Below are 25024 nucleotides of genomic sequence, written 5' to 3' on the forward strand. Positions count from 1 at the left end.
TTTATACAGCTCCAACATAACCTCCCTGCTCTTGCCAGCAGAAAACAAAGGACTTGCATTTATATAGCTTCTTTCACATCCTCAGGACATCCCAAAGCTCTTTACAGTCAATGATTCACTTTCAAGGTATGATCAACGTTGTAAACACAGCAGCCAATATGACACAGCACGATCCCACAAATAGCAAGAATATTAAAGAACAGATAAACAACTTTGTCTAGTGATGTTGATTGAAGGATAATAATTGGCCAGAAAACTAAGGAGAACTTCACAACTTTTCTTTGAATAATACCCTGGGATCATTTACATCCATCTGATGGGGTAGATGGGCCCTCAGTTTAATGGCTCATTCAAAAGACGACAGCTCTGACAGTGCAGCTCTCTCTCAGCGCTGCCTCTAAGCACTGGCCTTCTGAAAGTGTGTCAACATCCTGGAAATACCCACGTAACAGCACCATGGGGGCACCTCTACCTCAGGGACTGCAACAGTTCAAAATGAAGACTCACCAACACCTCCTCAAAGGGTAACGCGAGGGGGTTGATAGCTAGGGCCTGGTTAAAATGTAGCCTTCAGTGTCATAATCACTGAAATACATTCACCTGATGGGCAGTGAGCACAGGTTGACTGCATGTGTTGCAGCAAAGTCATATTCCCAAAATAGACCCAACTTGCAATCATCACTGGCTGCACCATTTATCCTCTTGTAAATATACCGCCTCCATTAAATAAGCAAAGAAAAGCAAACACTGTAAAAATGGGGAACAAAATTCCAACTTGTGTTATGAAAGGACACACGCGATTGTGTACACAAGGTACTGAAGGAGATAGGAAGAATACAGCCAATTTCATCCTGGTTACACAGTCACTGCAGATTCCATGAACCTTCATCTAAAACATTCAGATATATCAGTCGCCGTACTAAACTCTTGATACTTTTTGCATTCCCTCTATCATCACCAATCATAATGGTCAAATGGAACACAGGGGAGGAGGCCATTTAGCACCGGAGACTATTCCACCATTCAATAAGGTCATTACTGATCTGTGACCTAATTCCCTAAACCTGCCTTTGCCCATATCTCTTAATACCTTTAGCTAACAAAAATCTATCAAACACAAATTTTAAAACTAGCAATCGATCTAACATCAGTTGCCATTTGCGGAAGAGAACTCCAAGCTCCCACCACCCTTTGTGTGAAAAGGTATTTCCTAAATTCACTCCTGAACGATCTGGCTCAAATTTTTAGACTACACCCTTGCAATCCAGGTCACATTCTAGTAAATCTACACTGCAGTCTCTCCAAGGCCGATATATCCTTCCTAAGATGTGGTGCCCAGGGCTGCTCACAGTAACTTCAGGTGTGGTCTAAACAGAGCTTTGTGTAGCTGAAGCATGACTTCTAACCCCTTGGATTCTAATCCTCTCAATATAAAGACCAGCATTCCAATACCCTTTTTGATTATTTTCTGTACCTGTTCATGACATTTTAAACGATCTCTGTATCTGGGCTCCACGTCTCTCAGCGCCTCCAATGTTTCTAGCTTTTCACCATTTAGAAAGCCCCATGTTCTATTCTTTTTAGGTCCAAAGTGGGTGGTCTCACATTTGCCAACACTGAAATTAATTTGCCACAGTTTTGCCCATTCAGTCAATCTGTTACCATCTGTCTTTAATTTTATGCTTCCGTCTACATTTCTTACAGTGCTGCCGGTCATCGGCAAACTTGGATATGTGGCTTTTCATCCCATCATCCAAGACATTAATGAATACCGCGAATAGTTGAGACCCAACACAGATCCTGGTGGGACACTACTAGTTATTATCTACAGATTAGAGTCCTTGCCCATTCTCTCTATTGTCACTCTGCCAGGTTTTTAACCAGCTCAATAGTTTGTCTTAAATTGTATGAGCATCAGCTTTAGCTAACAGTCACTGCGTCAAGGGCAATTTTAAGGTGTTACCTTTTATTTCTCATGATCAAATATATTTGTATGTGGATGTGTGTATTTTCTCAGTCCCCTCAGGGGGACTGAGTTAATGTAAATAACTCAGCAGCAAGCTTTTACGCACTAAAAAAAAAATGAACTTCTCTCACACTTGCCCTGAAGGTTAAACGACAGCCTGATGTCTTATCACACGAATCGCATCCAGCAATGTGAATTACCCACACACATACACACAAAAACTAGATACAATTGAAGGGAGAACAGTAATTATAAAAATGGAAATAAATGCACAATGCTGCGGATGCTGGAAATCTGAAATAAAAACAGAAAATGCTGGAAAAACTCAGCAGGTCCGACAGCATCTGTGGAGAGAGAAACAGAGTTAACGTTTCGAGTCCGTAGAGTTTCTGACCGTGTTTCGGCTTGTTGGGTGAGACAACGCCACATGGCGTGGGTTTGCAGCAAGTTCCTCCCAAGCCCCGATGTCAATTCGTCCCCTTTTCAATGAGGCCTTCAGAGTGTCCTTAAAACAGATTCTCTGTCCTCCTTGATGTTGGAGGAATTGGTGTTGAAGGAGTTTGTTCACCTGTCTTCCTACTTGGTTTTGAGTATCCTGTGGAGACACCGCTGGTGGAAACTGTTCAGCAACTGGAGGTGCCTTGGGAGGTGATACTGCCATATAGAATGGTGGTAGCAACAGCAATGTTGTAGACTAAATCCTTTGTCCTCCTATGGAGATCTCTGCTGTTGACCCAGTTGTGCAATATTTGGGAGGCTGTGCTGGCTGATTCTGTGCTGGATCACCACTTTGATAGTGACCTTTTGAGAAAGGTAGCTACTGAGATATGAGAAGTGCTCAATGGCTTCTAAAGTCTCTCCATCAACAACAATAGCTGGAGATGTGGGTGCTTGCCTGGGGGAGGATTTTGGTCCTGCTGATGTTGAGTGAGAGACCAATTCTTTTGTATGGGGAGTTGAAGACGTTGAGGCCAAGGCTCGTTGAGATACAAAAGGTTGTCCAACTGATGAAGAGCAACAAGGGGTGTGGTCCGGACAACATTCCTGCAGGGATCTATAAAGCCGGTGATCACTAACTCTTCCTCAAACTCTCAGACCTCTTTATAAAAATCTGGGAAGAAGAGGTGCTACCTCCTGACTTTCACAATGCCATCATCGCTTCAGGTTTCAAGACAGGTGATAAATCAATTTGTCGGAGAGGCAAAGCCCTTCTGTCCACTGTGAGGATGATTCACACATGAATCCTCCCGAACAGCCTCCTACCCATCAGTGAAGACTTCTTTCCGGAGACCCAGTGTGGTATCCGGCCATCCAGGCGAACCACAGATATGATCCGTGTTGCTTAACAAATACAGCCAAGTGCCTGGAACAACACAAAGAGCCCTACAGGACCCTTACTGATCTGTCAAAAAACCTTTGACCAACCATAAAGCCCTTTGGAAAGTCCTCCAGAGACTTGGACATCAAACAAAATTTGTAACTAATCTGCAACTGCTGGATGCTGGTATAACAGCAACTGTCCTTTGCAATGGCTTGGAGGCCAGGTCCTTTCGTATCTGGACAGCCATCAAGCAAGGCTGTGTGATTGCACCAACACTTCACTATCTAACTCAGCCTGGTCCTGGAACTCACCGTGACCAACAAGGGGTCATGATTGACTTTCAACTTGACAGGAAGCTTTTCAGCCTCAATAGGCTAAGAGCCAAGACTAAGATCCAGCATATCCATGAGTTACAATATGCCGACAACTGTGCAATTGTGGCCCGCACTGCAAGCAATATTCACGCCACTCTCAATCTCTTCAACTCTGTATGATTGCTATTAGATAAATGCTCCTGAACCATTGTAGTGTGAACTAATCTGGCTCATTACTCTACTAAATCAAAAATGGCATGCCCCCTTGCTTCAGAAATCTATCCCAGACACACTGCAAGAAATCCAGTACTTTTCTGACATGCTGGCCTGCTATCGCAATCTAGGTGAAAGTTAAAATCCTCCATTAAAATCACACTGCCTTTACTTCATGCTTGTCTAATCTCTACATTCATACAGGCTACCACTTTACAGCCACCAGCAAGGGGCCTATAAACAACTCTCACTACAATATTAAATCTTTTGAAATCTGTTATTTCTACCCATAATGCCACCACTGTCTACTTACTCCTAGTTGTATCCTCTCATATCATTGAAGTCATTTCATCCTTAATCACTAAGGCTACTCCTCCCCCTCTACCATTTTTCCCACCTTTCTGTAGACCTTACAACCTGGGATATTTACTTCTGGTCCTGCCTTGTAACCATGTCTCAGTAACGGTTACCATGTCCTACCCTACAAGTTGAATTTGCGCCTATAATTTATTCAGCTTGGTCCTTTCAGCCAGTGTGTTTGTGTAAAGAATGGTTATTTGGGCTACAGACACTAAGCTGTCCTCCTGCTGTAATGTTTTATTCATAGGTCTCCTATCTCTCTCTCTCTCCTGATTTAATTCTTTTACATCTTTTAATTTTCCCTTGACCAGTGGTGCCCAGAGCACAATTTCTGACTGTCACTCTACTCTCTTCCCTTCCATTTGCTTTTCAACTATTGCTGGTACTGTCTTATCCACCTGAACCCTCCCCACACTCACTAGTTTAAAGTCCTTGCAATTGGCCTTTTTATCCTTTCCATTAGCAGCCCAGACTCAGCCCAGCTCAGCTCAGGTGGCACCTGTGGTACAGCTCCTTTCTGTCCCCAAACTGGTGGCAGTGTCCCATGAAATGGAACTCCTCTTTCCTACCCCACTCCTTCACTCCCTAATCTGCTTCTCCCTACACCAATGTGCATATGGCTCAGGTTATAACCCTTGGAGGTCCAGTTCTTTAATTTAACCCCTAGCTCCTCATACCCTCCAAAAAGGACCTCTTGCCTACTCTTTCCTATGGCGTTGGTCCCAAGACCTTACCTGGCTAGAGGCAAGGAAGGAAAAAGGTGCAATAACATTGATTGGTGTAGTATATGGGCCACCAACTAGTGGAAGGGATGTAGCAAAACAAATTTGCAAAGAAATTACAGAGAAGTGCAAGAATTATAAAGTAATTATAATGGGAGACTTCAATTATCCAAATATAGACTGGGATAGGAATAGTACAAAGAGATAACAGGGGTGAGAGTCCCTGGAATGTGTTCAAGATAATTTTCTGCAGCAGTATGCTTCCGGTCCAACAAGAGGTCAGGCACTGTTGGAACTGATTCTGGGGAATGAGTTGGCCCAAGTGATCAAATATCAGTGAGAGAGCATTTAGGGGACAGTGACCATTGTTTCATAAGGTTTAGGTTGACCATGGAAAAGGACAAGGAGCAATCCAGAGCAGGGATAATTAATTGGGGGAAAGCCAACTTTGATGGGATGAGAATACAGCTAAGTCACGTGAGTTGGAATCAAATGTTGGCAGAAAAGACAGTGGCTGAACAATGGGCCACCTTCAACAAAAAAGTATTGCAGGCAATGTCAAGGTATAATCCATTGAAGAGGAAAAGTCGGACAAATAAATCCAGAGCATGCTGGATGACAAGGGAGATAGAGATGGGGATGAAAAGGAAGAAGTGTGTACACAACAGATGTCAGGTAGAAAATGTAATGGAGAATCAGGCTGAATACAGAAGGATGAGAGAGGAAATGAAAAAACTAGTAAGAAAAGCAAGGAGAGAAAAGAAGAAAAGAGTTTGGCAACTAACATAAAAGGGTGGTCTTCTATAAGCATATAAATAATAAAAAGGTGGTAAAAGAAAGAGTAGGGCCAATTAGGGATTTAAAAAAGGGGATTTGCAAGTGGAGGCAGGAGAAATAGAAGAGGTATTAAACAAGTGTCTTTACAAAGGAAGAAGGTGCTACCCAGGCTGATGTGAGAGAGGAGGTAACAGGTACACAAGAAGAAGTTACAATTGAGGAGGACGAGGTGTTAGAGAGGCTATCTTTACTTAAAATAGATAAGGTACCAGGACTGGATGAGATACATCCAAGGATATTGAGGGAGGTGAGAGAGGAAATTGCAGAGGTACTAGTGATAATCTTCCAGTCTTCCTTAGACACAGGGGTGGTGCCATAAGACCATAAGACAGAGGAGCAGAAATTAGGCCATTCAGCCCATCGAGTCTGCTCCACCATTCAATCATGGCTGATAAGTTTCTCAACCCCATTCTCCCGCCTTCTCCCCGTAACCTTTGATCCCCTTACCAATCAAGAACCTATCTATCTCGGTCTTAAATATACTCAATGACCTGGCCTCCACAGCCTTCTGTGGAAATGAATTCCATAGATTCACCACTCTCTGGCTAAAGAAGTTTCTCCTCATCTCTGTTCTAAAAGGTCTTCCCTTTACTCTGAGGCTGTGCCCTCGGGTCCTAGTCTCTCCTACTAATGGAAACATCTTCCCCACGTCCACTCTATCCAGGCCTTTCAGTATTCTGTAAGTTTCAATCAGATCCCCCCTCATCCTTCTAAACCCCATCGAGTATAGACCCAGAGTCCTCAAACGTTCCTCATATGTTAAGCCTTTCATTCCTGGGATCATTCTCGTGAACCTCCTCTGGGCCCTCTCCAGGGCCAGCACACCCTTCCTGAGATACGGGGCCCAAAATTGCTCACAATATTCTAAATGTGGTCTGACCAGAGCCTTATAAAGCCTCAGCAGCACATCCCTGCTTTTATATTCTAGTCCTCTCGAAATAAATGCCAACATTGCGTTTGCCTTCCTAACTACCGACTCAACCTGCAAGTTAACCTTAAGAGAATCCTGGACTAGGACTCCCAAGTCCGTTTGCACTCCAGACTTCTGAATTCTCTCCCCATTTAGAAAATAGTCTATGCCTCTATTCTTCCTACCAAAGTGCATGACCTCACACTTCCCCACATTGTATTCCATCTGCCACTTCTTTGCCCATTCTCCTAACCTGTCTAAATCCTTCTGCAGCCTCCCCACCTCCTCAATACTACCTGTCCCTCCACCTATCTTTGTATCATCTGCAAACTTAGCCAGGATGCCCTCAGTTCCTTCATCTAGATCATTAATGTATAAAGTGAAAAGTTGTGGTCCCAACACTGATCCCTGCGGAACTCCACTAGTCACCGGCCGCCATCCTGAGAAGGACCCCCTTATCCCCACTCTCTGCCTCCTGCCAGACAGCCAATCTTCTACCCATGCTAATACCTTGCCTCTAACACCATGGGTTCTTTTCTTACTGACAGCCTCCTGTGCGGCACCTTGTCAAAGGACTTCTGGAAGTCCAAGTAGATAACATCCATTGGCTCTCCTTTGTCTAACCTACTCGTTACCTCCTCAAAGGATTCTAACAGATTTGTCAGGCATGACCTCCCCTTGATGAAACCATGCTGATTTTGCCCGATTTTACCATGCACTTCCAAGTATTCTGAAATCTCATCCTTAATAACGGACTCTAAAATCTTACCAACGACCGAGGTCAGGCTAATCGGCCTGTAATTTCCCGTCTTTTGCCTCACTCCCTTCTTAAACAGGGGGCTTACATTAGTGATTTCCAGCCCTCTGGGACCCTCCCTGACTCCAGTGATTCCTGAAAGATCACCACTAACGCCTCCACTATCTCTTCAGCTATCTCCTTCAGAACTCTGGGGTGTAATCCATCTGGTCCAGGTGATTTATCCACCTTCAGACCTTTCAGTTTTCCTAGTACCTTCTCCTTGGTAATGACCACCATACTCACCTCTGCCCCCCCGACTCTCTTGAACTTTGGGGATGTCACTCGTGTCTTCCACTGTGAAGACTGACGCAAAGTACCTATTCAGTTCCTCCGCCATTTCTTTGTTCCCCACTACTACTTCTCCAGCGCCATTTTCCAGCGGCCCAATGTCCACTTTTGCCTCTCTCTTACCCTTTATATATCTAAAAAAAGTCTTGCAAACTTCTTTTATATTACTGGCTAGTTTACCCTCATATTTAATCTTCTCCCTCCTTATTTCTTTTTTAGTTGTCCTCTGTTGGTCTTTGTAGGCTTCCCAATCCCCTGGTTTCCCACTGCTCTTCGCGGCATTGTATGCTTTCTCTTTAGCTTTCATGCTGTCCCTGACTTCCCTTGTCAGCCATGGTTGCCTCGTCCTCCCTTTAGTATGCTTCTTCTTCCTAGGGATGAATTTTTGCTGTCTCCCCCAAATTACTCCTAGAAACTCCTGCCATTGCTGTTCCACTGTTTTTCCTGCTAGGCTCATCTCCCAGTCAATCGGGCCAGCTCCTCCCTCATGCCTCTGTAGTTGCCTTTATTCAACTGTAATACCGTTACATCTGATTCCAGCTTTTTCCTCTCAAATTGCAGGGTAAATTCTATCATATTATGGTCACTTCCTCCTAAGGGTTCCTTCACCTTAAGCTCCCTTATCAAATCTGCCTCATTACACATCGCTAAATCTAAAATTGCCTGTTCCCTAGTGGGCTCCACCACAAGCTGCTCCAAAAAGCCATCTCGTAGACATTCCACAAATTCCTTTTCTTGGGATCCACGACCAACCTGATTTTCCCAGTCTACCTGCATATTGAAATCCCCCATGATCACTGTAACCTTGCCTTTCTTACACGCCTTTTCTATCTCCTGGTGTATCTTGTGCCTCACATCCTTACTACTGTTCGGAGGCCTGTACATAACTCCCATTATGGTTTTTTGACCTTTGCGGTTCCTCAACTCTACCCACACAGATTCTACATCATCTGATCTTACATCATTTCTTGCTATCGATTTAATTAGAGGACTGGAGAACTTTGAATGTTACACCCTTGTTCAAAAAGGGTGCAAGGATAAAGCCGGCAAACACAGACTTCAGTGGTAAGGAAACTTCTGGAAACTATAGTTTGAGACAAAATCAATAGTCACTTAGACAAGTGCAGGATAATTAAGAAAAGCCAGCATGGATTCATTAAGAGAAAATCAAGTTTAACTAACTTGCTGGAGTTTTTTGAGGAGGTAACAGAGAAGGTTGATAAGGGCAATGCTGTTGATGTGGTTTATATGGATTTTCAAAAGGCATTTGATACAGTGCCACATAATAGACTTGTGAGCAAAATTCTAGCTCATGGAATAAAAGGGAAAGTAGGCACTTGGATGAGAAATTGGCTGAGTGACAGGATGCAGAGAGTAGTGATAAATGGATGTTTTTCAGATTGGAGGAAGGTTTGTAGTAGAGGTCCCCAGGGGTCAGTGTTGGGACCCTTGTTCTTCCTGATATAAAATGACCTAGACTGTGGTGGTGTGCAGGGCATGATTTCAAAGTTTGCAGATGATATGAAGATTGGAAGCATTGTCAACTGTGATGAGGGTAATCTTGAACTTCAAAAGGACATAGACATGTTGGTGGATTGGGCAGACAAGTGGCAGATGAAGTTCAATGTAGAGAAGTGTGAGGTGATTCATTTTGGCAGGAAGAATATGGAGAGACAGTATAAAATAAAGAGAGAAACTCTAAAGGAGGTGCAGGAACAGAGGGACATCGGTGTATATGTACATAAGTCATTGAAGATGGCAGGGCATGTTGAGAGAGCAGCTAATGAAGCATATAGTATCTGAGGCTTTATTAATAGGGACATTGAGTACAAGAGTAAGGATATCATGTTGAACTTGTATAAGACACTAGTTAGTCCTCATCTGGAGCACTGCATCCAGTTCTGGGCACCATACTTGAGGAAGGATGTGAATGCATTGGACAGAGTACAGAGGAGATTCACAAGAATGATTCCAGGGATGAAGAACTGTAGCTATAAGGGTAGATTGGAGAGGTTGGGACTGTTTTCCTTGGAGAAAAGAAGGCTGAGAGAAGACTTGATAGACATATTCAAGATCCCGAGGGGTATGGACAGGGTAAATAGTGAGAAATTGCAGTGGCATCTAATATATCAAAATAATTGGCAAAAGCAGTAAAAATGAAGCGAGGAAAATTTTTTTCACCTAGAGAGTGGTCGGAGTCTGGAATGAACTTCCTGAGAGGGTGGTGGAGGCAGGTTTGATTGAGGTATTCAAAACGGATTGCTATCTGAAGGGATATGCAAGGTTACGGGGATAAGTCAGGGGAATGGGACTAGGGTGGAGTGCTCTTTCAGAGAGCCAGTACAGACTAGATGGGCTAAATGGCCTTCTCCTGCACTGTCAAGATTCTGTGAACATGGATCAGTGATTTGATCCAGCCCTTTCCTCTCCAATATTCTTTCAAGCCGGTTTATGATGTCCTTCACCCTGGTACCAGGCAGGCAACAGACTATCCAGGGCTCTCCATCCTGTTTATAAAGGATACTATCTGAACCCCTAACTATAGAGTCTACTACAATTTCACATTCTGCTCCCCTCCCTCTTTCCCCTCCCGCCATGGCCGTCCTCCTGCTCCAAGCTGCCCCGGTCAGCATTCTGGCTGCCCTTCACTCTGTATCCCTGCCCTCACAGGTAGCAACTACATTGTGCACGTTGGATAGGATCAGTTTCTGTGGTTCCTCGTACTCTATCGCACCCGGGCTCCACTTCCTCTGCGTACAATCGGTCACACCAGCCCTGCTCACCTCTCTACGAGGTGGGGACTGAGCTGTCCAAATATGGATTCCCCCCCCCCTCTCTGACGTGTTAGAATGTTTCCAACAACTCAGTGACCCTGAGGTGGAGACACCTACCTCAGATGTGTCTATTCAGGACAGGCACAAACTCGCAGTACTCCAGCCCAGACACATAACCTGCTCTGTCATACCTTCGTCTAAATCATTTATAACCAGGTTTTGATTCGTTGCAAGATTATTTTTCTGCACACTATGTTGTTACTAAGGAGTGGACAAAACTACTAAATACTTACTCCCTCAAGCTTCCAATACAAATATTGGAGGTTTACCAAAAAAACAGCTCCTTCCCTCTCTGCACTGAATTCTCACTTTTTCCTGATTTTAGCAGCACAGTTTTCACCATCCATTCTGTGCACCACAGAAACTGTTTCCATAAGTATGAGTCACACCCAATTAACAATTGCTAACTCAGCCCTCCTGTCCCCAGGCATCAGCACCTACAGCTCCTAGTCGATTAACACACACTGCCTGTCAGTAGTGGTTAGCTGTTAACGAGATAACTTGACGAGATTCTCTCTCCACACATGCTACCTACCTGTTGGATACTTCCAGCATTTTCAATTTTTATCAAGCAAGCTAGTGAAGTTATCTCATTAAAATTCTTTCGAGTTATCAACAGTCACAGATTGCAACTCTTTCGAGTACAATCACAGTTGTTGGTTTCCGGGAGTGGGACATGAACCCACAACCCTCTGATTCAAAGGCGAGGGTGCTATGAACTGAGCCACAGCTGACACCTCTAGTTATCTCATTAACAGGCACTACCTGGCAGTAGGAGTTAACTGAGTAATGGACTGGGGTGGTTTGTTGACCCCTTTAATCACATTTTGGTTTAATGTTTGTCAGGTTCCTTTAAAGTTTTTCCTTGATTTTACAGCTGACCTGACTTAGGGGCTGTGCTTGATTTCTCCCTCGTTATTGTTAATTTAGTTAATTGTTTTAACTCTAAAAGAAGTTAAGTGAGTAATGCTCTGTACCTCTGAAGAAGAGTCACGCGGACTCGAAACGATAACTCTTGTTTCTCTCCCCACAGAGGCTGCCAGACCTGCTGAGTATTTCCAACATTCTCTCTCGGTTTATAGTTCAGACTCCCAGCATCCACAGTATTTTGCTTTCACCGGCCCTATTGCTTCACTTGCCATTTTTAAAACTTGCCAAATTCTAAACATTATAAACCGAACTGGGCAGCTTGAGAAACGCTTACCAGAGAATTCCCACTTGCATCAAATTCCAGACTTTAGCACTTGGTCAATCCTGCAGTCCTCTCACAACCACTCTTGCGCGATCCACTAACAAAATCAAACAAAATATGGATATTATTTCAAATTGTGCGAGAGCAGCCACGGCAAGTTGACCCTAGGCTGAAGAATCTATAACAAGCCCTTTCTGGAATAATTCCGCTCTCGGTTTGGGAGGTTTTAATAAAAAGATTCCATTTTGCAATAATCGATCTTGTGAATTAATTTGTAACTTAAAACTGTACCGAACCAGAATGAAACGTGCACACAATCCCTCTCCTTCCCGGACACACACCCTCTCTTCCTCCTCCTTCACACACACGCTTTCATTCTGACTCTCTCTCTCTCTCTCTCCCACACACTTTCTGCTTCTCTCTCTCTCTCTCTCTGTGTCACACACCCTCTCTCCATTCCGCATCCAGTCAATCTGAATTTACCCTGGGCTGGGAGCCCCTCTTTCCACGGGGAGAAGTTGCTGACTTTTGGCTCCTGGCTCCGGGTTCCGGCCGCGATCTGTCGCCGCTGATCCCCCCGCCAGCAGCACCAGCACCACTTCGCAACAGCGGAAATGGGAAAGAAAAGGAGGCGGCCGGAGCCCAACCAAGATCCGCTCCAGATCGCAGGAAAATCCCAGCCACAGGGCAGGATCCCAGTAAAATCCCAGTCACAGGGCAGGATCCCAGTAAAATCCCAGCCACAGGGCAGGATCCCAGTAAAATCCCAGTCACAGAGCAGGATCCCAGTAAAATCCCAGTCACAGAGCAGGATCCCAGTAAAATCCCAGTCACAGAGCAGGATCCCAGTAAAATCCCAGCCACAGAGCAAGATCCCAGTAAAATCCCAGCCACAGAGCAGGATCCCAGTAAAATCTCAACCACAGAGCAGGATTCCAGAAAAATCTCAGCCACAGAGCAAGATCCCAGTAAAATCCCAGCCACAGAGCAGGATCCCAGTAAAATCTCAGCGACAGGACAGGATCCCAGTAAAATTCCAGCGACAGAGCAGGATCCCAGTAAAATCTCAGCGACAGGACAGGATCCCAGTAAAATCCCAGCCACAGAGCAGGATCCCAGTAAAATCTCAGCGACAGGACAGGATCCCAGTAAAATCTCAGCGACAGGACAGGATCCCAGTAAAATCCCAGCGACAGGTCCTAATCCCACTAAAATTCCAGCAACAGGTCCTAATCCCTGTAAAATCCCAGCAACAGGTCCTAATCCCACTAAAATTCCAGCAACAGGTCCTAATCCCATTAAAATCCCAGCAACAGGTCCTAATCCCATTAAAATCCCAGCAACAGAGTCAGATTCTAGTAAAATCCCAGCAGCAGTCAGATTCTAGTGAAATCACAGCAACAGAGTCAGATTCTAGTAAAATCCCAGCAACAGAGTCAGATTCTAGTAAAATCACAGCAACAGAGTCAGATTCTAGTAAAATCACAGCAACAGAGTCAGATTCTAGTGAAATCACAGCAACAGAGTCAGATTCTAGTAAAATCCCAGCAACAGAGTCAGATTCTAGTAAAATCACAGCAACAGAGTCAGATTCTAGTAAAATCCCAGCAACAGAGTCAGATTCTAGTAAAATTCCAGCAACAGGGTAGGATCCCAGTAAAATTCCAGCAACAGGGTTTAACCCCAGTAAAATTCCAGCAACAGGTTCTAACCCCAGTAAAATTCCAGCAGCAGAGTAGGATCCCAGTAAAATCCCAGAACAGGATCCCAGTAAAATCCCAGCAGAACAGGATCCCAGTAAAATCCCAGCAGAACAGGATCCCAGTAAAATCCCAGCAGAACAGGATCCCAGTAAAATCCCAGCAGCAGAGCAGGATCCCAGTAAAATTCCAGCAACAGAGCAGGATCCCAGTAAAATTCCCGCAATAGGACCCAATCCTAATGCAATCTCAGCAACAGTGCCCTATCCCAACAACAAGCACCAATTCCTAGTAGGGTGACAGCAACATCGTTTGATCCCAGCAGAAACCAGGCTCCAATCCCTAATACAGTCCAAGCAGCAGGATCTGATCCCAACACAATCCCTTTAACAGTACCTGACCACAAGCACATTGAAAGAAACAGGAGGAGGCCACTCAGCCCCTCAAGCCTGTTCCACCGTTTCAAGACCTGTATCTGAACTTGCATCCATCCACTGTATTTTCATAACCTCGAATACTTCGCCTAACAAAAATCGATCTCATTTTGTGAAATTTTGAATTGACCCCAGTCTTTACAGCTTTTGACGTGGGTGGGGGGGAAGAGTACAGAATCCCTCTACCCTTTGTGTGAAGGGAAGTTTTCATGGTGTCGTCTCCCCCCCTAGAGGAAATAGTTGTTCTCTTTTTTCCCTATCAAAATCATCAATCATCTTAAAAACCTTAATTATATCATCCCTCATGATTTAACAATTTTAGCCCCATTACCATCTGGTAAATCTGCCCTCCAAAGTCTATAGTTCCTGAGGTGCAGTACGGAGGACTGAATACAGTTCATTCCAGATGGAGCCTAACAGGGTTTTATACAACTGCAACATAATTTCTACCTCTTTGTATTCCAGCACCCTCAAGATAAAGGTTAACATTTCATTAGTTTTTAAATTATCTTTTTGCATGTTAGTGGGGTGGTGAAAAAGGCATATGGGACACTTGCCTTTATCAATCGAGGCACAGATTACAAAAGGAGGGAGGTCATGTTGGAGTTGTACAGAACCTTGGTGAGGCCACAGCTGGAGCAGTGTGTGCAGTTCTGGTCGCCACATTATAGGAAGGATGTGATTACACTGGAGGTGGTGCAGAGGAGATTCACCAGGGTGTTGCCTGGGGTGAAACATTTAAGTTATGAAGACAGGTTGGATAGACTTGGGTTGTTTTCGTTGGAGCAGAGAAGACTGAGGGGCGACCTGATCGAGGTGTACAAGATTATGAGGGGCATGGACAGGGTGGATAGAGAACAGCTGTTCCCCTTAGTTGAAGGGTCAGTCACGAGGGGACATAAGTTCAAGGTGAGGGGCAGGAGATTTAGGGGGGATGTGAGGAAAAGCTTTTTTACCCAGAGGGTGGTGACGGTCTGGAATGCACTGCTTGGGAGGGTGGTGGAGGCAGGTTGCCTCACATCCTTTAAAAAGTACCTGGATGAGCACTTGGCACATCATAACATTCAAGGCTATGAGCCAAGTGCTGGTAAATGGGATTGGGTAGGTGGGTCAGGTGTTTCTCACGTGTTGGTGCAGACTCGATGGGCCGAAGGGCCTCTTCTGCACTGTGTGATTCTGTGATACCTATTCACTAGCTTTTAGTGACTCCTGTACATGGACTCTTTCCAAAATACCCTAGATTCTAGAACGGTGCCACCAGACTGAAAGTTAACAAATGTAACACCTCTATTCGAGGAAGGTGGGATAGAGGAACAGGCACAGCAGACCAGGTCAGTTAGCCTAACATCACTTGTCTGGAAAATGCTGGAATCTATTATTAAGGAAGTTCTAACAATGCACTTAGAAAATTATAGTATGATTGGACAGGGCCAACATGGTTTTACAAAAGAGAAATCGTTGAAAAAGAGGGATCCTGTCTAAGGGGAGGTTGTAGTGTAATGGTAACATTACTAGATTCATAATTTAGCAGCCTAAGCTAATGCTCTGTGGTTATCCACAGTGGCTGCTGGAATTTAAGTTCAATTAATAATTCTGGAATTAAAAGCCAGTATTGGTCCTCTGAAACGTTCAATTCAAAGGCAATTAGAGATGGGAAAAAATGCTGGCTTTGCCAGTTGCCACATCCTATGACAGAAAAAAGCTGTTTGTCTTGCATGAAAGCTGCTTGGCAGTTAACTGTTCCCTGGTGCATTCTCCATGGCAACGCCTCTACCAATCTGAGTCCACTTGCCAAGCAATCAGCACTCTCCTCTCATGTAGTATAAATTGTTGTTCCCTTTACAATTGGCATTCTTGCGAATTGTCCTGATGAGTACAAGACGAAAAGCTTTGATAGCATGTTTCTTTTTTCAGCGATACTCAAGTTCTGTACCACCAAACGACTAAAAGAGAAGTCGTGCCTGAAAGATGTATGAGTTTTTCAATGGTGTAATGAGTACGGTTGCTAAAGGGGAACCAATAGACGTGGTATACTTTGATTTCCAGAAGGCTTTAGATACAGTGCCATACAAAAGGTAAGATAAGGGAGCATGGAGTTGTGGGGCGGTGATGGTGTGTTACAGTTCGCTCAGGGAGTCTGAGTTGCTATGAGAACATGCAATTTTTACATGCACGTTGTAGTGTGGAGCTACCGATAGTAATGATACAGGTTCCAATGTTCTTTCCATCACGTAACTCTTACCACCTGTCATTGGCACATGTTGAAAGGATTTACAAGTTGGTACTCTACCTGCTTGGCCATGTTATGAATGCATCTTCCTTGCCCATCAAGACCCAGGGTGGAATTCAGCCCCAGAGCTTCTGGCTCAAAGGCAAAGTCACTACCCATTGCACCACAAGACCCAGTTGGGAGGTAATATATTAGAATAGAGGATTGATTAATGGTCAGCAAGTAGAGAATAGGGATAAGCAGGGCATTTTCAAGTTGGCAGGCTATAACTAGTGACGTGATGCAAGGATCAGTGCTGTGGCCTCAGCTATTTACAATCTATAGCAATGACTTAGAGAAAGACACCAAGTGCAATGTGTCTAAATTTGCTGATGATGCAAGCCAGGTAGGAATGTAAGCTGTGAGGAGGACACAAAGAGGCTGCAAAGAAATATAAACAGGTTAAGCAAGAGCACAATTAGGTGGCAGGTGGAATATAATGTGAGGAAGTGTGAGGTTTGGTCATAAGAATAGAAAAGCAAAATATTTTTTAAAAGGAGTGAAACTTTTAAATGTTGATGTTAGGAAAGGCTTGGGTGTGCTCGTAAAAGGAACACAGAAAATTATCATACAGGCGCAACAAGCAAGGCAAAGGGCATGTCTGCTTTTATTGCAAGAGGGCTGGAGTATAAAAATAAGGAACATGCATGCATACAAACAGACAAATTAGGAGGAGGCCATTCTGCTCCTCAAGCCTGCTTCACCATTTGATAAGATCATGGCTGATCTGATTGTGGCCTCAACTCTACTTTCCTGTCTTCCCTTTATATCCTTTGACTCCCTTGTCAATCAGAATCTCTATCCAACTCAGCCTTAAAAATATTCAATGACTCTACCTCCACTGCTCTCTGGGGAAGAGAGTTGCAAGACTCACAACCCTCTGAGAGAAAAGAAATTCTCCTTATCTCCATCTAAAATGGAAGATCCCTAATTTTTAAACAGTGTCCCCTAGACCTAGTCTCTCCCACAAGGGGAAACATCCTTTCAGCATACACCCCATCAAGTTCCCTCTGAATCTTATATATTTCAATAAGATTACCTCCCATTCTTCCAGTGGATACAAGCCCAGCCTGTCCAACCTTGCTATGTTGCACAGGGCTTTGAGGAGACCGCATCTGAGTATTTATTGTGCGCAGTTGTGTGTCTCCAAATCTAAGGAAAGATATACTTGCCTTGGAGGTGGTGCAGTGAACGTTCACTAGATTGGTTCCTGGGATGAGAGGGTTGTCCTATGATGAGTGGCTGATTAAGTTGAGCGTACATTCACTGGACCTTCGAAGAATAAGAGGCGATCTCATTGAAAGATACAAGATTCTGAAGGGCTATGACAGGGTAGACACTGAGAGATTGTTTCCCCTGGCTGGGGAATCGAGAACACAAGGCACAGTTTCAGGATAAGGGGTCAATCACTTAGGTCTGAGAGGTGGAGAAATTTCTTCACTCAGGGGGTCGTGAATTCCTCGAACTTTCTACCCCAGGGGGTTGTGGATGCTCCATTGTTGAATATATTTAAAGCTGGGATAGACAGATGTTTGGTTTTTCAGGGAATCAAGGCATATGGGGAGCAGACGGGAAAATGGAGTTGAAGCTAAAGATCAGCCATGATCGTATTGAATGGCCCAGCAGACTTGAGAGGCCATATGGTCTACTCCTGCTCCTATTTCTTATGTTGTCTGCTCCTCCACAGTTTCTAGCTTCTTATCAGACAGAAAACAGCCTGGTCTATCTTTAGGTCGAAAATGCATTATGTCACATGTCCCTCGTTGAACTCCATCTGCCTCAGTTTTGGTCACTCACTTTTATCAATGTCCTTTTTGCAACTTTCTGAATTATGCAGGAGTGCAGCACAGATTCACCAGAATGTTACCAGGATTCCAAGGGTTAACCTTAGAATCTTGGAGTGATTCCAGAAAGTTTCAAATCCAAGGCAACAACAACAATTTGCATTCATATAGCACACTTTACACAATTGATAAAGCTTGGTTGAAGAGGTAGGTTTTAAGGAACGTCTTAAAGGAGGAAAGAGAGGCAGAGAGGTTCTTGAATTGAGAGATTAAAATATTATGATTCTGTTGGGACTTTTTAAACCTGACTTCTGCACAATATGAAATATAAAGCTCATACAGCTTTCAATCTTCCCTTAAATATGTTTTATCTCCTTTTATCTCTAAGCCAATTGTTCTAAACTTTCTTTGAAAGTTACCTTCCCCAGAATATAAAAATCTTTCATGGTGTCATTATGGCCGGCACTTCCAGGAAAAATAAACTTGATAAATTTGCCTCATTGATTTACGATCTTTGCCAGTTGCAAAACTTCCTGTCTTGCCTCTTTGAAATTCAACAGCTAACAATTCACTCCTCACTTACCCCCTAATGCAAACTCTACTTCATACTGTATCTATTGGGATCTCATCTTAGTTTGTGCACCTCTATTTCAAAATGCCTGCTTTTACACCTAATCCCTTTGATGATTTAAACCTTGCAGTCTGACTGTCTTCCGTTTAATTAAATTAGCCACACGCACACAGCCCCAACAAGCCTGCTTCACAATATCCCACAGTAATATTAGGAAAAAACTACATTCTCTTTACAGCTGTTGAAGGAGTCTTGGAGTTGCTGCATTACATCATGTAAATGGTACACATTATGCCAGTAGTGGAGGGAGTGAATGTTGAAGGTGGTGAATGGGGTACCAATGTCATGAAGACAAGGTAGCGGGGTATAGGGAGGGAAATCCAGAAATTAGGACCTGGGCAGCTGAAGGCACGGCCACCAATGGTGGAGTGATTAAAATCAGGGATGTTCAACAGCCAGAATTAGAGGAGCACAGATATCTCAAGAGGGTTGTGAGGCTGGAGGAGATTACAGAGATAGGGAGGGACAAGGCCATGGATAGGTTTGAAACAAAGTTGAGAATTTTAAAATCAAGACATTGCAGAGCCAGAGCCAATGTGAGTCAGCAAGCAATGAGGTGAGGTGGAACGGGACTTGGTGTGAGTTAAGACACGGGCAGCAGAGTTTTGGATGACCTCAAGTTTATGGAGTTAGAATATGGAAGACCAGCCAGAAGTGCATTGGAATAGTTAAGCCTAGAGCTAACAAAGGCATGAATATTTCAGCAGCAAATGGGCTGAGATAGGGGTGAAGTCAAGTGATATTGCAGATCTGGAAGTCAGCGGTCTTCGAGAGTGCTGTGTACATTTGGTGGGAAGCAGCTGAAGATGATTGGGCCTGGAACACTGCCTGGGGAACTCCTGCAGCGACGTCCTGGAGCTGGGACGATTTTTCTAAAACAATCATGACCATCTTTCTTTTGTGCTAGGAATGGCTGCAGCTAGTGGAGAGTTTTCCTCCAGGTTCCCATCACCTAACCACTGGAATTCAGCTCTTTTATCCATGTTTGGACTAAGGTTCTAATGAGGTCTGGAACTGAATGATCCTGATGGAACCCAAACTGAATATAGGTGAGCAGGTGAGTAAGAGCCATTTCTGTTGAAGACATCTTCCATCACTTTGCTGATGATCGAGAGTAGACGGATGGGTAGTAACTGGCCAGACTGGATTTGTCTTGCTTTTTGTAGACAGGACATACCTAGGTAATTTTCCAAATTGTCAGATAGATGCCAGTGTTTTAACTGCACCGGAAGAACTTGGCTAGGGGCATGACCTAGTTCTGGAGTACAAGTCTTCAGCACTACAGCTGGGATTCTATCATAGCTGTAGCCTTTACTGTAGTCAGTGTCTTCAGTGTGAAGATGGGACTTTGTCTCCACAAAGACTGAGCAGGGGTCACTCCTGTTAATTATGTCATGAGCAGATTCATCTGCAATAGGGAGATGGGTGAGGGCAAGATCAAATTACGATTATCACTAAAATGTTTTACCAGGAGCATTTGTGCATTTTCTCTGTTGCCAATTTGGTTTGAGAATATGAATGTTCAGGTGGATACAGAAGGTCATAGTGCATTTTTTATTCATTCTTGTGAACATCACTGGCAAGCCTGGCATTTATTGCCGTATTTGCAGACAAGAGTTAGCATGTGGCAGGAGTCATGTATACTGCAGGCTGGGGAAGGATGGCAGATTTCCTTCCCTAAAGGACATTCATGAAGCCTTTGTGTTTCTATGTCAACCTGACAGCCTCATACCGACACCTATTTCTAGACATTTTATATCGAATTCAAATTTTCCATCTGCCCTGGTGGGAATTCAATGCACGGTCTGTGGATATTAGTCCAGTTATATAACCCATATGGGGCTGAACATTATTTCAGTATCCATTACAAGTCTGTAACTTGGGTACTCTGGACTCAAATTGGTGCCAAGGTTCTACCTCCATGAGGACCACTGACCTTCAAGTCACACAATAACTGCAGCATCAGTGTGAAGTAACACCCCTTCATACAGCTATAGTCAATGCAGCCTCACATTGAATTAAATGTCCAGTTGTCCTTTTCTCTTTCATAAATACCAACTGAGAGGAAACGTAACCACGGTGAATCCCAGCCTCCGACAGGGCAGATAGGGAAACATCAACAGAAAATGCTGGAAATGCTCAGCAGGTCTGGCAGCATCTGTGGAGAGAGAAACCGAGTTAATGTTTCAGGTCAATGGCCTTTCCACGGATATCGCAAAAGAGAAACAGCCCAGTACATATTTCAAGGTTTCCAAATCCCTCAAAACGTAGCACGTTGATGAGCTGTAACATTTGAAGTATAATGTCGTCACTGTACGTTTATCGGCCCAGACATTGGCTGGGATTTTCCGGTCACGCCAACAGTGGGCAAAGTCACAGGTGACACGTGGCCGCTCTCCAAATTTTGCTGTCCCACCTGTGACGAGACCCGCCGCTGGCAGGACAGGAATATCCCGCCGATAAACTTACTCCTAATGTAGCTAAGTATTTATTCATTATCGCCTTCTTTTCAACAGCTTTATTCATTGTAGTGAACGCTGAAATATAAATACTAAATACCCAAGCTCAGTAAGACCATGTCGCGCACAGTGTCTAAGTGAAAATGTAATGTCTATCTTCGAGAAGGGAAGAGACCAGGTAACTAAAAACTAGTTAATGTAACACCACAACTTACTAAGGAAGGCAAGCGGAATGTTGTCTTTTATTGCAAAGGAAATGGAAATTGAAAGTAGGGATGTTATTTCACAGTTGTACAAGGCGTTGGCGAGACCACCTCTGGAGTACTGTGTACAGTTTTGGTCTCCTTATTTAAGAAAGGGTATAAATGAATTAGGGCAGTTCAGAGAAGGTTCACTTGACTGATACCTGGGATGGGAGAGGTTAGACAGGTTGGGGCTGTAGCCATTGGAGTTTAGAAGAGAGAGATGATCTTATTGAAACATATAAGATCCTGAGGGGACTTGACAGGGTGGATGCTGAAAGGATGTTTCCCCTTGTGGGAGACACTAGAACTAGGGGACACAGTTTAAAAATAAGGGCTCTCCCATTTACAATGCAGATGAGAGGAAATTTCTTTCTCTCAGAGGGTCGTGAGTCTTTGGAACTCTCTTTCCCAGGGACCGGTGGTCGCAGGGCTGAGGGAGATAGGTTCTTGACTAACAAGGGAGTCAAAGGTTACCGGGGGCAAGGCGGGATGTGGAGTTGAGGCTACAATCAGATCAGCCATGGTTTAATGACGCAGCATGCTCGAGGGGCCGAATGTCCTATGTTCATGGCATGTTCATATCACCGCCTTCTCAAGGGTAGTTAGGGACGGGTAATAAATGCTGGCCTAACCAGCGATGTCCACATCCCATGAACAAATAAATTTTTTTTTAAAAACTTGAGTAAACTCCTAGAATCCATAATTCAGGATAAAATTAGCGAGTTAATGCATGAGCTATTGAGGCACAGCCTGAACGGACTGGTTAATGCCAAAACCTGTCTGGCAAAACACAATGTAAATTTTAAAAGGAGCAATTAATTGGATAAAGAAAATTGAGGAGATGTGGTGTTTGCGTATTTTGAGGACGTGTCTCACTGGAGCCTTGCTTAGAAAACTCAGGTGTGCGGTACGAAGGTGAAATGCAGGGGTATGAGTGGAAATAGTTAACAGCCTCCTTGTGTCCTGTGAACTGTGGTTCAAAGAGCCATAGTGGAAGATTTTAATGAGATCACTTCTAACAGCATAAACAGAAGAAATTCCAATGATTGAGCTTCCTGTCCAGACTGTTTGTGACTGAGGGGTGGGGTGGGGGATATATGAAACTCCCTCATTCACTTGAACAGACAGAGCAGACAAAAAAAAAACCCACAAAGTTCTATGACGCAGGCAAGAAATTTATTACTGCTTGAAAGATGCTAGGTACGAAAATAAACAGGACGCAGATTACAACCAGCAGGCCTGTTTACATTCGCTGGCCTTCAATTTTCGATGAGGTCAACAAACGATGAAGATTCGCATATAATCGGCGACTTGTTTTTGTTTCACATTCAGTGTAATCCCAGTGAAAATGGAAAAGGGTCAGAGCAGCGATCGCCGAAGTTTGTCGGCAATAATCAGAATGAGGTTTCTCTCCTCAGTCCTGTTCGTATACCACCCTCCCCCCTCCAAACCGGGGCAATGTTTTTGATGTACTAAAACACGGGGGTCTCTCCTTCCTCTCAGTGTGACCTCTCAAACAAGGGCAGCGAGTGCGGCTCCTGCAAATGGGCAGGGACTCTCTCCCAACAGCGGGAGTTCCCATTGGTGATGAGGCAATGGCCTCAGCTGCAACCGGTAGTGAGGCGAGAGAGGGAGCGGTCAGCACCGATACATTTGGAGTCATAAGAGTGAGACAGGGATTCGGGGGTGGGGCGCTTTCAATGGCAAGGGAGAGGTACTGCTGAGGGCTGGGGGGGGAGGGGGGGGGTGGAAAAGAGTTACAGCAAGGGGGAGGGGGTGTGGTAGTTACTACAACAACAACTTATATTTATATAACGCCTTAACATAAATGAAATGTTCCAAGGTGCTGCACTGAAACATGATAAAACAAAATGATATTGTGCCACGTAAGGAGCTATCGGTCAGATGAGCAAAAGCTTGGTCAAAGAGGTGGGTGTCGTGATGGAGGAAGGAGGTAGAGGGGCGGAGAGGTGTAGGGAGGGAATTCCGGAGCCGTGGGCCCGGGCAGCTGAAGGCACGGCCGCCATTGGTGAGGCCGATTTAAATCAAGGATGTGCGGGGGGCCAAACCTTAGAGGAGCACAGGTATCTCTGAGGGCCCTCGGCTTGTAGGGCTGGAGGAGATCACAAGAGATAGGGAGGGATGAGGCCACGTAGGGAGGCTAGTTACTACTGAGGTAACTCTAGCCTGGATCCTGTGTTGAAAATTTAAACTTACTTCTGTTTCATAATGCAAAAAAAAATTCCAGATGCTGGAGATGTGGAATGAAAAACATGGCCTGGATTTTTTTCATGCTCCCCCCCGCCAGTGGTTTCTTAGGCAGGGGTGGGAGTGTGAAATGAGACCCGAATCGTTAACTGTGTTCCTCTCCGCAAATGCTGCCAGACCTGGTGAGTTTTTTCAGGTATTTTTATTTTTTGTTGTGAAATGGGATGAATGGGCTTCCCACTGGGTTCCCACCCACCCCGGCCTCTCAGTGATTTTATGCTGGTGGGGGGGGGGGAGATGGTGGGGGTGGTGTGAGGGGGGTGGTGGGTGGGTGGGTGAGGTGGATGAGGGGAGGTGGATGAGGGGAGGTTGGGGGGGGTTGATGAGGGGAGGTGGGGGGGGGATGAGGGGAGGTGGGGGGGGATGAGGGGAAGTGGGGGGGGATGAGGGGAGGTGGGTGAGAGAGGTGGGGGGGTGGGTGAGAGGGGTGGGGGGTGGCTGGGTGAGGGGGGCTGGGGGTGTGGGGTGCGTAGGTGGGTGAGGGGGGGTGGGGTTGGGGAGTGTGGTGGGGGTGGTGTGGGGTGAGTGGGGTTGGGGGGTGTGGGGGTTGGAGTGGGGGGAGTTGGGGGTGCGGTGGGAGTGGTGTGGGGTGTGGGTTGGGGTTGGGGAGGTGGGGGGGGTGCGGTGGGGGGTGGGGTTGGGGAGTTGGGGGGGTGCGGTGGGAGTGGTGTGGGGTGTGCGGGGTGGGTTGGGGAGGTGGGGGGGGGTGCAGTGGGGTTGGGGAGTTGGGGGAGTGTGGGGGTGGGGATGGGGTTGGGGAGTTGGGGGGGGGTGCGGTGGGGGGTGGAGTTGGGGGAGTGTGGGGGTGGGGGGAGTGTGGGGGTGGGGTGGGTGGGGTTGGGGGAGTGGGGTGGGTGGGGTTGGGGGGTTGGAGTGGGGGGAGTTGGGGGTGCGGTGGGAGTGGTGTGGGGTGTGCGGGGTTGGTTGGGGAGGTGGGGGGTGGGGTTGGGGAGTTGGGGGGGTGCGGTGGGAGTGGTGTGGGGTGTGCGGGGTTGGTTGGGGAGGTGGGGGGGGGTGCGGTGGGGTTGGGGAGTTGGGGGAGTGTGGGGGTGGGGATGGGGTTGGGGAGTTGGGGGGGGGGTGCGGTGGGGGGTGGAGTTGGGGAAGTGTGGGGGTGGGGGGAGTGGGGTGGGTGGAGTTGGGGGAGTGTGGGGGTGGGGGGAGTGGGGTGGGTGGGGTTGGGGGGTGTGGGGTGGGGGGAGTTGGGGGTGCGGTGGGACTGGTGTGGGGTGGGTTGGGGTTTGGGAGGTGGGGTTGAGTGGCCAACCTCAATTTTTAGGCAGGCGGGAGGATTTCCCAGGAGAAGCCCCCGAACATTATCGGTCTTAGGCCTCGGGAGGGTGGGGGGCACCTCCATCAGAAGCCCCCCTTCTAACACCGGCTCCCCCCCTCCTTAAGGTCCAGTCCCGCTGGACGTCCCTCACATCACCCCCCCCGGCCTCCCCTCCCCGAGACCCCGAAAACTAACCTTAGTCCAG

General features: G+C 45.7%; 1 protein-coding gene across 1 annotated transcript in view; it reads right to left on the reverse strand.

The window, feature by feature from the left end:
• The window catches only part of tspan9a (tetraspanin 9a), a 197531-nt gene extending 185678 nt beyond the window's left edge, over window positions 1-11853 (reverse strand). The window contains exon 1 of the mRNA XM_078567733.1: window positions 11769-11853. The gene's annotated coding sequence lies outside the window, so the exon portion shown is untranslated. The remainder of the gene's footprint in view (window positions 1-11768) is intronic.
• Window positions 11854-25024: the final 13171 nt, after the last annotated feature.

This window comes from Cetorhinus maximus, chromosome 22 (assembly GCF_964194155.1).
Source record: "Cetorhinus maximus chromosome 22, sCetMax3.hap1.1, whole genome shotgun sequence".
Taxonomy (NCBI): domain Eukaryota; kingdom Metazoa; phylum Chordata; class Chondrichthyes; order Lamniformes; family Cetorhinidae; genus Cetorhinus; species Cetorhinus maximus.